The 13,679-nt window shown below is 40.5% G+C and overlaps 1 pseudogene; it reads right to left on the bottom strand.

Moving 5' to 3' along the window:
* Nucleotides 1-6,594: 6,594 nt before the first annotated feature.
* Nucleotides 6,595-12,873, bottom strand: LOC124789050 (annotated as a pseudogene).
* Nucleotides 12,874-13,679: the final 806 nt, after the last annotated feature.

Below are 13,679 nucleotides of genomic sequence, written 5' to 3'. Positions count from 1 at the left end.
GTTCTGAGTAATAGTGAATGATATTTTGTAATAATGCATGCATGCTCTACACTCTTTAACTCCTGTTTTGAATGATGACTTCTGATGATTTGTAACTGGCCAATGTGTGCCAATAATTATTTGTAAATATGTCATATGTCACTTGAATGATGAAAAATGTTTTGTAATATTCAGTACTTGCTGGCCAACGAATGCCACTGTTTCTTATATTTTAAATTTGTATTATGCCACTTTTATGCCATATATATGAATACCAGTAGCTTGATGCTACCCTCATTACTCCTGTTTTGAATGATGACTTCTGATGATTTGTAACTGGCCAATGAGTGCCAATAACTATTTGTAAATATGTCACATGTCACTTGAATGATGAAAAATGTTTTGTGATATTCAATACTTGCTGGCCAACAAATGCCACTGTTTCTTATATTTTTGTATTATGTCACTTTCATGCTATATATATGAATACCAGTAGCTTGATGCTACACTCATTAGCTCCTGTTTTGAATGATGACTTCTGATGGTTTGTAACTGGTCAATGAGTGCCAATGTTCTCTGTAAATATTTGACTTATGAACATTATTCTGTAATACTTCATACATGGTACAGAAATGTTCAGTAACTGGGCAATGAGTGCCACGAATTAGTCAAATCAGTTGATAGACTAGTGTAAATATCAATGATGACTGCCATAAGACTTAATGTCCTTCGCCTTCTGATCTAATTACCAGAAATTACTGCAATATCCGTTTGTCCTGTCTATCCTCATGATCATGGAGCACTATAATTGGTTTTTGCACTAATTCTACGTTGGTGTACCTTACAAGAACGTGGTGTTGACACGACATGCTGTCCACCACCTTGAGCGATGGAGATGTTGTTATGGTCCCACTGTTTGGTGTACCTAATGTACTACCAAAATGATAACATGGAATATTAATACGACATTTCAGTGTCTTGGCTATACTGATTAATACTTCACAGAAAAGAACTTCAGATTGTCTCACTTGGTGTTGTGCTTCTGTAGAAAGATATGGACTTTCAGTGCAGCTGCGTGCAATCTAATGTGCTACAACCATGATGCAATCCTTCCCTTTCCTATCCTAGTTCTTGCAAAATAGTAAAAAAAAAGGAACTCCAGTGCGTGTGCACTTTTGTCATTTGTTAATATGATTTGTACTCATTGCCTATACATTTTGTGATTTGCTGATATGTTCTGAACTACAGTGCGTGTGCACTTTTGTCATTTGTTAATATGATTTGTATTCATTGCCTATACATTTTGTGATTTGCTGATATGTTCTGAACTATAGTGAGTGTGCACTTTTGTCATTTGTTAGTATGATTTGTATTCATTGCGTATACATTTTGTGATTTGCTGATATGTTCTGAACTACAGTGCGTGTGGACTTTTGTCATTTGTTAATATGTTTTGTGTGGTGTCACCGCCAGACACCACACTTGCTAGGTGGTAGCCTTTAAATCGGCCGCGGTCCGGTAGTATACGTTGGACCCGCGTGTCGCCACTATCAGTGATTGCTGTACAGCCGACTTTGCTAGCGATGGTTCACTGACAAATTACGCTCTCATTTTCCGAGACGATAGTTAGCATAGCCTTCAGCTACGCCATTTGCTACGACCTAGCAAGGCGCCATTATCATTTGCTATTTATCTTGTGATGCATGTACCGTCAGACCGATGTTCACCAATTATAGATTAAAGTTAAGTATTCCAGAAGCTACGTACTTTTTTACTAGACTCAACTCCTTTAACTGTTCCAGACCTCACGCCAGCCTGCGTGAGCTTAAACGCGTGCCTTTCGGCTTCCTCCTAGTGGCTTGGCTGTCTTGCCAAGTCACAACATTTTGTACTCATTGCGTATACATTTTGTTATTGCTTGATATGTTCTGTACTCAGTACTCAGTGCATGTGCACTATATTTTATATCATGTTATACACTTATATATATGTATATATTCTGTGATTGTAAACTTAGTTAATTAAGAAAAATTTGTTGCTCATGGCAAGTCCAATTGACTCACCATCATTGCCAAATTTTTGCCCCCCCCCCCCCCCCCAAGTGGAGGGTTATGTAAGAGGTATGCGCTATATGCGCTGCCTGCAATAGGCAAGACACAGGAGAGTCTCTCACCAGAGAGCAGTATGTAGTTAGTTGTTGCTTGTCACTAGTCGGCAGTAGTCGTCAGCAGTCTGCAGTAGTCTGCGTGAGTTGGCAGTAGTCGGCAGTAGTCGGCGCGTATCTGCGCTTGTCTGCAGTCTGCTCTGGTCGGGATTCTGGACGTTGAGTATTATTGTATGAGGTAAAGAAGCAGCCTTGCGCATATCTAGTAATGCATGTGAATTGTCATTCCAATTTTTTTTAAAAAAAAAGCCACAATAATAATTTTTATAATATAAAGTAATTTTTTTTAAATAAAAAAAGCATTCATTTCAATTTAAAGATTTTATCCAATGGATGATCATTCCTTTCATGAATCACAAAGCATAGGCCAGCATTGCACAGAGCTGTGCCGAAATTTTTTTAGGTAAGAGCAGATATATTCGCAGTTTTTACTGAGGTAAGAATTTTTGCTTTTTTTATTCAGAATACAGGGCCGTGGCGCAGCGCTGCTGTCGTCATAAAATTTACCAGGTTACTGAATTTTTTTAATTTTGTGGTTTAGGAATTTTTCTGTTTCGAACTTAACATTAAATGAGAAAAGAATTTTGTGGGTACATTAAATGTGAATGCATTTCTGCACAGAGATTATGAATGGGAACCAATTTTGTTCAGAGGTTACAATATTTAAAATTCATTTAATTATTATTTCTGTGTGGAGGTTATACTTGGTTCATCTTTAAATTATTTTGTGGGGAGGTTACACTTGGATCATTTTATTATTTCCGTGGGGAGGTTACATTTGGGTCATATTTTTTTAAATATTTTTGTGGGGAGGTTAGAAAAGAAGAGTGAAAATTGAGGACCACACTGTGACGAAAATCCTCACTGACAACAAACTTCTGAGGATCGTGGGAGAAGACAATAAAGAGAACCTCCAGGGAAACATCAGTGACGACGATGATGAGAAGTTCCTGGAGGAGGAAAATTTTGTTTTACTTCCTGAAGGGGGCGAGGAATCCGATGAAGACGACGAATCACGCTTATCTGACTCGGCATCTCAGGTAAGCGTCCTTTCAGCCTCCCCAAACCGATCCCCTAGACAAAAGACCAGGCAAGCCACTAACACCATTGACGTAAAATCCTTGACTAACTGTAGACATTACTCATCTAGATACTCATTAGAATTGCTGAACCTCTTACGAATGGACGAACTCCTTGACTGTATTGTGACACAAACAAATCTTTCTGCCCAATATTTAGGTGGAATGGCCACAAATTCTAAAGCATCAGTCTCTGGGTGTGGAAGAATTGATGATGTTTCTTGGTATACTATACCACATGGAAACCATTCCATAGAGCAGAATGTGTGATTATTGGACCACTGACCCTGGACTCTTTGGATTACCATGCTTTTGTTGAGTTATGAGCAGGGAAAGATTTTTAGGACTCTCGGAAACTTTGTATTTTGCAAAAAATCCAGAATCCAATGAACCTCTTCCTGATGACAGGCTGTACAAAATTCGATCCTTGAGGTATTTTTTTATAGGACAATAGATGGATCCATGGTTGTGCAGAGAGGCAGACTCAAGCTCCGACGGTATATAAAGAATAGGGCTCACCTTTATGGAATTCAACTTTATATGTTGAATATGTCGTCTAGGTTAGTCGTGAGGGTTATTGTATATACAGGTGCCTCATATCAAGAGGTTGGTGGAAGAGGACATGCTAGTTCAGCTGTCCATAAATTAATAAATGGAAAATTGGAGGTTGGACATTCATTATTTACAGATAATTTTGTAATGGTATCAAGAACTTCCTTGGAGGAACGCGTATGTTACAACAACTCTCAACAAAAACTGTAGAGATATTCTGTTAGAAGTGGTTACTTCAAACCCAAAAAAGGAGGAAATATTGGATGTTTATAATGAAGAGGGAATTCGTGTACTCAAATGGAAAGACAAAAAGGAATGCTGATCGTCAGCTCAGATTTTACTGGGAATATAGTTGATACCACGACTTATCGAGGCGTTGTAATTCAAAAATCTGAGATGGTTCTGAAGCACAACGAACCAAAGGACGGTGTCGGCCATTTCTATCAAACGATAGCGTATTACCCGATTCAAAGAAAGAGTCTCAAAGGGACGAAAAAACTTGGAGTACATTTTCTCCATTTATTATATAATGCATATGCAATATATGACAAATACAGGTTGAAAAGAAACCTTTACAACTTTCGTAATTCAGTAATAAAATCTCCACTTCCCCGGTTACACAAACGCCAACAATGAGTCGACATTTAAAAGGAATTGGATGAAAGGACTCTCAGATCATTTCCACACAGAGTTTGTCTACACAATAAGAAAAGGCAGGAAACTCACTATTATTGGCCTATCTGCACAGATATGCCAGCGTTATGCATGACAACCTGTTTACAGTATTATGATAAAGATAGGACACTTTAATATTTTATGTGTGAGTTTTTCAAAATGCAGAATATATATTTGTTTAGATTTGATTATGACTGAAGTAAATTACAATTATTGAAATATGAATTGCGCTTTTTCAAGAAAATCCTAATTTCAGCTTCTAGAAGACGTATGTAAAAACTGCCTCAGTGATACTTTTTAATTGATAAATTTGTACATTTTAGTTGGATTACGTATTTTTGATAAAGAGTCAAACATAAAGCCCTAGTATGCAGGACCGCAATGCAGGTCACAGTCCCTCTCAGGTATGGTGAGAGCGCGGGAATGCTGTGTCATTCACTGTGTGTGTGTGTGTGTGTGTGTGTGTGTGTGTGTGTGTATGTATGTGTGTGTGTGTGTGTGTGTCAACCAGTTGACGTCTGGATGCTTTTGATCCGATAGTGTGTAATGTTATTGCATTAAGTTGTTCTGAAAGCGGTGCTGATATTCAAGACAATAAAAGCGGGTTAAAAGCTGTGAGCTATCTGGGGATGTTATCCTTGCATTACTGAGCAACTGTTTCACCAGGGAGCAGTCTAGCTTTCCAAATTCCCAACCAGACTAACATTAATTATAAACCTTTAATAGTCGTCTTAGGACAATCAGTGATATATACATATAAATAGAATTTAAATAAAAAGAAATAAATCAGTTTATATTTAGACATTAATTTTAACATTGATCATTGTACCGTTAAAATTTCAGCATATTAAACTTGATTCATAACTAAACTGGTGCCTTATTTAGGATTGTGAAAATGTGAGTTTGTAATCTTACGGAACACATCAAATATGGAGCCAAGATTGGAAGACAGTATACAACACTGCATTCATAAAATAACACACGAAGAACGTTGAAACATATGCAAGAGGAAATTAACCACAACCAACCGATTCAATTTTCACCCAAAGAAGTTACTTTCGTAGCACAATCCTATCCGTCATGAAATTACCACACACTGGTATACTAAATTCATACTAACTCTCTGTGAAATCTTCCCAAAAAGAATAGCTGAGGGCTACTTTGATGATTACACTACATGCTTCACGTGGTCAACTTGGTTTACACAAAGAGTGTAACTCCACAATAATTTTGATAATTAAAATAAATTACATCGAAACACAAACTACAAAAGAAAAACATCGAACTGGTTACTATCGTCATGCTATTAACCTGATGGGTCAAACAATTGTATAAGCATGTGGTACTGGTCGCACAAAGTATACCCCACGTGGGTTGAACATGAAGAAAAGTTGCTATATTGAAAAATATTGTCAAGACGAGACGTTATAATCTCACGCACATTCGCATTTAAGTTACGGATCATCCACTCGTGGTTCCACTTTACTCACAAAGTAGTGACAAAGCAGCTACTGGAAGATATTCTGAACTTCACACTTGAATTACACTGCTTTGCAATTTAAAATAACATTAGATATTTTAGATCAAAACCTGAAATAAAGGTGATTAAATTTTCAGTTAGGCTGAACTTAAGAAATCCATTGTCCTACGGACTGAGCAGAGACGCGCTTAGCCGGAGATCTTACCACTTCAGACGCTCGCCGCGGACAGACTGCCTGGGCCCCTACCGAGGGTGCTTAACAGATACAAACGGAAGTGACCAGAGAGGCAGCTTCCTATACCAACATGACAAGGGACAGACAGGACCATACTAAGAATAGAAACCTCTCTGCTTTTAGAAAGCGTAGCTACCTGTTCCGACGTTGGTCCTGTTGTTCTCTAGCAGACAGGCTTGTCTGCTACCATCAAGCATGCAACTAGAAATACATTTGCTCATTCATCCTCTCACACAGAAGGGAAGGGGGATGACAGTATCTTATCTACATCTACATCTACATTTATACTCCGCAAGCCACCCAACGGTTTGTGGCGGAGGGCACTTTACGTGCCACTGTCATTACCTCCCTTTCCTGTTCCAGTCGCATATGGTTCGCGGGAAGAACGACTGTCTGAAAGCCTCCGTGCGCGCTCTAATCTCTCTTTTTTTCAACTTGACATATCCATGGATTCTCCATGATCAATAACATTTACAGACAATTCTTCAATTTCAATGGGAAATAATGCAGCAGACAGAACAGCAGTAGTTCCTTTCTTGAAATCGTATGTTGCTTGCCTCTTTCCCTTAATGTTGGCTTCATCATACGGACGTAAGTAGTCAACACTGCCTTTTCGAATGACGCACAAGTCAACATTGCTTCCCGATCCTAGATCATTGAATATACCTGCTGCAATTGCATCTCTCACAAGCTGTTTGCCTTCTTCTTCCGTAATATCTGGTTTCCATCTGGATTCAAAAACTGACATTGCTGCCAGTGATCCGGAGCCCATTGTAGCATATGGAAGCTTATCTGATGACCCATGAGGATATATGCAATACAAATGTGGGCCTGTATTGTCTACTCATCCAAGTACAAGAGCTGCACCAATGTAGCCCTGGTATCTAAACAACATCTGCTTAAGCATGCGGTTCACTGTAACAACTGGAACAACTCGTCCAGTATTCAAACGATGAAGTTCTAATATAAAAGAAAGCGGATGTAGGTTCCGTATGAGACTGTGTGACATGAATTACATATAAACTGTGTTTTAAAGTATAGTAGTGTGACAGATCGTTCTTGTTTATGAGTAAAAGTAACACGTTCCACTGCTCAGTCTCCTCTCAGATACTCAGAAACACCACAGTAAATTTAGAAGAGGAATTTATGCCGTAAATGACAACAGATTTAAGAAATTAACATGAAAGGAATCCAACAGAGACCTTTCAAGTGTACGCACATTGTAGACTGCACATCACTTAGATGTAAGCAACCTCACGTATCCACGTTTCTCAGACAAGTTTTATAATTAGATGAGGTTTTGCTAAGCGGTATACATCTTCCTCAGAGTATCTGCGTTCGTTTTAGATGCCGCCTCGGGCATGTGGAGCAAAGAGACGAGTTACATCTGCTACAGCAGGTGACTGAGGTGGTGGGCTGTTATTGTGTTTATGCCCATGCGCTGGTGGCTTCTCCCTTAGCCTCACACTGCACTGGAATCATTCATTCTACAGTGGATGGGGGCGCTATCTCTCACATTGCAGTAGCGTAACTGAGCTTGTAGCCGGAGTACCTTGTTCATGATGAGCGGAGGCGGCAGCGAGCGGTGGCAGGGCGTCGCTGGAGGCTGTCGGTGGTGGTGGCTGCGACCTAGCTTGAGAAGCGTTGTGTACTCACATGTCTCTTGACGTGTATGGCGATGCATGTTTTGCGGATTGCAGTGTTTAATAAACGCAAGTGCATCCCTCTCACATTCCTGTCGTCCTGCTACACAATATAATGATAATGCAAGAACAAGTTCTACAGGGTGAAAAGTATTTATACCGACAAAATCTGGAAGGTTGTAGGGGACATCAAAACAAATATTTTTCCCTAATGTCATTTTTTCCTATGAGGATTTTTTTTCCGCCCTTTGAGTGTGTACTCAATTTAGCCATCGGCAACACATAGTGACAATGTACAGATAATTGAATAAACAAATGCAGAAATGCATATTTACAAGAATAAAAAGCTTAACTGTTACAGGTTTGTACATAATGTTTTAAAAATTGAATTGAATTGAATTGGAAAATAATTAAAAGTGCCTTGGCTTACCATTCACACCAGTTCTGAAATATCTTCATCAGCAAGGCATATTTATAATTTACATACACCATTAAAACCTACAGATTGTGACCAGTACTCTTGATGAAATTAACTATATATAGACGAACGTCTTTAGTACATAAAAGAGAAGAAGCTGATTGAGGAAGATGGTAGCCCATACTCAGCAATGTCTTCAGAAAGAGCAACCGTTCACAGTCAAATTTGGGGCACATAAATAAGATGTGGTTGACATCAGCTTCCGACTCAGGATCACACTCACATGCTGGTGAACTGTAAACGTTGATCCGATGTAGATGTTGTGGGAAAGAGGCATGATTGAAGCGGAATCTTATGATGGTAGAAATCGTGGATCGGTCCAGATGTTCCTCATGAACCACGGCTGTGAAGGAATCCGAGGTTGTAGCACTGCGTAATAACTGCCTTTTGTCTGTTGAGAAACGTTCCACATTTCCTGCCATTGTTGTCTTGCGTGATCCTTGACTTCACGTAAGTAGTCTGTATAAGGAAGGTGCAGATCCAGGACGGTGCCTAAGGTTGCCGCTTGTTTGGCTAATGCATCAACTTCATCATTATAGAGGATACCAGAGTGGGAAGGTACCCACAACAAATGGATCGTCCGGCCCGTGCGTGTGCTGCGAATATATTCAGATATCACATCCAAGCTATAACTGTTGGTTGTTTTGTTCCATCGACTGTACTGAATGTTTTTAAGAACGCTTTGCGAATCAGATACTATCAATATCTTGGGGAAGTAAGTGCTAGAGACAAACTTAAGTGCTTCCAAGACTGCCACTGTCTCCGCCGTAAAAATAGAATTGCTCGTAGGCAGTTTGAAGGTTTTGCGGATCTGGATCTGAGGGCAGAAAAACGTGCATCCTGTACACTCTTCTTGCGGAATTTTGGAGCCATCGGTATATACACAGAGAAAACCCGGCCATTGTGCTTGAACGAGACGATTGAAGCCAACGTTGCCATTAGTACTGTCCAGCCAGATCGTACTTAAATAATGGACTGGGATCTGGGAGCAGAGCGTTTGAAGATCATATTCAAAAACAGGTAGATGGGAGGCCATATTACGCTCTTCGGTTGTTAGAGTTCGTATTACGATCTTCAGTTGTTAGAGGGCGTATTACGCGCTTCAGTTGCAGGCAACTGCTGTCCACCAGTGTAGCAGTGCATTGTCTCTGTTTACTAATGGAGCGATACACCTGGAGTGAATACACTGATATGGTTGGTGCGTACTACGTAGCGCACCACAACGGACGAGCTGCACAGTGGGTTTATCAACAACAATATCCTAATTGCCGTATACCGCATCATGCGACCTTTCCTGCTGTGTACCAATGTCTGCGTGAGACCGGGTCATTTAGCAGATTACCTGGACAGGGACGCCGTCGCACGGTAAGAACGCTGCAATTTGAGGAAGCTGTCTTGCAGCATGTGGAGCGGGATCCTTCAATCAGCACTCGTGCAATTGCACGAAACATGGTGACGAATCAGACGAATGTAAGAACAGTCCTTCGAGAGCAACTGTTACGTCCATTTCACTTACAGCGTATCCACAACCTGGAACCAGTTGATTATCCACCCAGAGCACAGTTTTCGCAGTGGTACCTGGAACAGTGTGAAATGCATCCTACATTTCCATCCTCTGAGGTGTTTACCAATGAAGCAACGTTCGGGCGTGATGGAGTCTTCAACATGCACAATTCGCATGTTTGGAGTGAGGATAACCCACATGCCACAGTTACTAGCGCTCATCAAGTGCGGTTCTTCGTTAATGTGTGGGTCGTATCTGCTACCTAGGTCATTAAATGGCAGGCACTATTACAATTTTCTTGCCAGAGCATTGCCATAATTGCTGAAAGATGTCCCACTCCCTACAAGACAAAGCATGTAGTTCCAACATGACGGGGTGCCGGAACCTTTCAGTCGTCGTGTGCGTCGATTCCTGGACCGACGGTTTCCAGAAATGTGGGTTGACAGAGGTGGTCCTGTACCATGGCCTGCTCGAGCCCCAGATATATCCTCTCTGGACTTCTTTGTGTGGGGAGAGATGCACAACCTTGTTTACGTAGCTCCGGTTGCATCAGAAGAAAATCTGGTTGCCCAGATAGTAGCAGCAGCGGGAACAATTCAGGATACTCCTGGGGTTTTTGCCCGTGTCAGACAGAACATGAATCGACAGTGTAACCTTTGTTTACGTGTCAATGGAGGCATTTTTGACAATCTACTGTAACTGAAATTGGGTTGTGTTAGTGTGTTGTCTCTTGGTCATAAAAAAATGGAAAAGTGTTTCTTTGTTTAATTAATTTGCCGCCAGAGAAACCTTCCTCTACTGGTTTAAATACTCCTCATAGGACAAAATGACATTAGGGAAAAATATTTGTTTTGATGTCCTCTACAACCTCCCCGAGTTTGTCGGTTTAAATACTTTTCACCCTGTATACCTTCTGTACTAGCAATGTGCTGGTGTGTTTTTTTTAACACAATACTGGTAGATGCATGCTATATCACTTGAATTTTTTGAATTTCCCGCCATTATCTCACATACACTGTAATGCCATAACGTACGGAGAGCCATGTTTAACTGTGATGTCATTTTAAGTTACAAATTATAATAATTAAGCTAACTGGCTCCCACACAGTCAGTAGGATACCGCACATTTGAATTTCCTGCCACCCAGTTGTTCTAGAAGGAAGAGGAAGGGAGGATGGGGTGGGGAGGGGAGGGGAGGGGTGGGGAGGGGAGGGGAGGGAAGGGGAGCGAAGGAGAATGACCTTGAATGTGAGGCGGCCATTTTGGTCCAAATGACTCTGAGCACTATGGGACTTAACATCTGAGGTCATCAGTCGCCTGAACTTGAACTACTTAAACCTAACTAACCTAAGGACATCACACACACCCTTGCCCGAGGCGGGATTCGAACCTAAGACCTTAGCGGTTGTGCGGTTCCTAGAACCGCTTGGCCACACTGGCCGGCTGCGGCCATTGTGCGTCATAGATTATAGTAACTAGGATAATACATTCAACTTAAATAAACACTGGATAAAGATGTAAGTGGTCGGTTTGTTTACATAAGGATTGTAATTAGGCCTTTCCATGGCTGGTTTGTTTACGTAAGGGGAACAATGAGCCCATATTTCTGAAACCTGCTCAGCCACACGACTGTTTGAATTTCTTGCCTTTTTACATTTATTAGATGCCCGTACTGTACAGTTACCTCTTAGCTTAAACAGTATGTTGCCTATCTACATTACCACTCAGTGAGGTGGCACAGTGGTTAGCACAATGGACTCGCATTTGGGAGGACGACGGTTGAAACACCGGCCACTGTGGCCGAGCGGTTCTAGGCGCTTCAGTCCAGAACCGCACTGCTGCTACGGTTGCAGGTTCGAATCCTGCCTTGGGCATGGATGTGTGTGATGTCCTTAGGTTAGTTAGGTTTAAGTAGTTCTAAGTCTAGGGGCCTGATGACCTCAGGTGTTAAGTCCCATAGTGCTTAGAGCCATTTGAACCATTTTGAACCGTTCAAACCTGTCTGTCCATCCTAATTTAGGTTTTCCACTATTTCCCTAAATCGCTTCAGGCTAATGCCGGGATGGTTCCTTTTAAAAGGGCACAGCCGACTTCCTTCCCCACCCTTCCCTAATGCGATGGGACCAGTGACCTCGCAGTTTGGTCCCCTCCCCAAAACCAACCACTGTACTCATACACACTTATTCAAGTGCACCATGAGTTACAATGAGTTCATAATTTGGGCTAGTCAATAATGACAAGAATTAATGTACTAGTAAACATATATTTTTCTTCAGTCCAGTTCAGGTTGATTTTCCCAAACACTCCTCCACCTTTCTCTCCGACATTACTTGGACTCTTTGGAAAAGAACTTTCATTACAATCTTAATCTAGTAATTGTGGAAGTGCGTTTAAAAAATATTTAATCTTATTCCAGTGCTAAATATTAGAAGGAGGAACAATTCCTGTTTAAGTTAAATTTGTTAAAGTGGATGTAAAAAATGAAAGTATAAAATCTGTTTTTTTTATTGAACAGTGAAAATTTTCAGTTACATAACTTACAAATTATATCACTTCTCATTGGAAAAGGTGGGACATAAATACGAAAAGTAGCATCTAATTTTACAGTGGTGTTTTAAATAACTGAAATTGTTTAACTGCGCAAGTTTTAAGTTACGTGAGAACAACAAGTATTTCAGAAAATTTTCCACGGAAGTGGTTGAAACCTGTTCAAGATGTTAAAAATTTTAATTTATGCTACTGAAAAGGAAAACACAAATTTATGCGCGGTACAATAGAGAAATATTGTGTTAATAAAATGTTGTGTAGTCGACCACTGAATGCTCCTTTAACAAGTACACATGTAGGGCCTATAAATTATGACATGTATTGTTCTCATATACTCTATGAACTTGCTGAAGTAGTATTGTATTTATTATTAAGTAAGTCTTGGACGAAATTGAGGCCCATTAGATGGAGACGTTAATCGGCAGTTTTTACTGTATTTCAAATACCTTTATAATGACTATGAGAATATTTGATGCTGGAGTCAGTGGTGGCTGGTAACCACACATTACAACGTGTATCTCACTCTTCCAAAACCATTACGGCTCATTTAACAATACGTGAGGAACGCCATTAACCATCATCACTTTTATGAACTCCCAATGTTGCTTATTATCTCACAGACGGCTTGTTTGCACACGCATATTTATTGGAACGTTTTTGCTTCTGATATCATATAAGTATACATGTGTCAGTTTCTGCTACTAGTTATGAAACACCCTGCGCAAAAATTTTGCACCGGTGTGCGTCTCAGTATGGCACCCCCAGTAACGGCTCCTGACGCTTGCGTCTTGGGGCTTAGACCAGCCCTGATTATCTGTACACTCACTTCCCTCTAGCTTGCTAACTTCAGCGGAACTTCGCAAACCATGACGTGAAGTAACACGACCACTGTTGACCGCGTAAGATGTTATCCAGGAAAGAGTTTCTTACTCGATGCACTCGGTACCATAACAATTAACCAAGCAGTATTGTGTCCTGGAAATTTATGTTGTATTTTGTGCCCCGTAGGTATACCAGCAGAAATTACTTGTGCATTAATCTGAGATGCCTCCAAAATATCCATTTTTCACGTCAAAAACAGTGGTCTTGTGCAGCAAATCGAAAAAAAGGCGCTTTTAATTGTCTAGTACATTTTCGTCAGAAATGTCTTGAACACTCTGCAAACTGGAACTATGAGATCGAAAGTTGGGGATTATACTGCCTCAGTCTTACGTTACGTACAGACAAACGTTTTGCATACCGACACCTCATTTTTTCGTCTAGTTTTGAACGATGCGTGGGCCCGAGTATTTAAGTTATTTGAAGCTCAGACTGTTGGAAGAGTTAAAAGTTGTAATAAGGGC

This window comes from Schistocerca piceifrons, chromosome 3 (assembly GCF_021461385.2).
Source record: "Schistocerca piceifrons isolate TAMUIC-IGC-003096 chromosome 3, iqSchPice1.1, whole genome shotgun sequence".
Classification (NCBI taxonomy): Eukaryota; Metazoa; Arthropoda; class Insecta; order Orthoptera; family Acrididae; genus Schistocerca; species Schistocerca piceifrons.
This window is presented reverse-complemented; position numbering and strand designations above follow the sequence as displayed.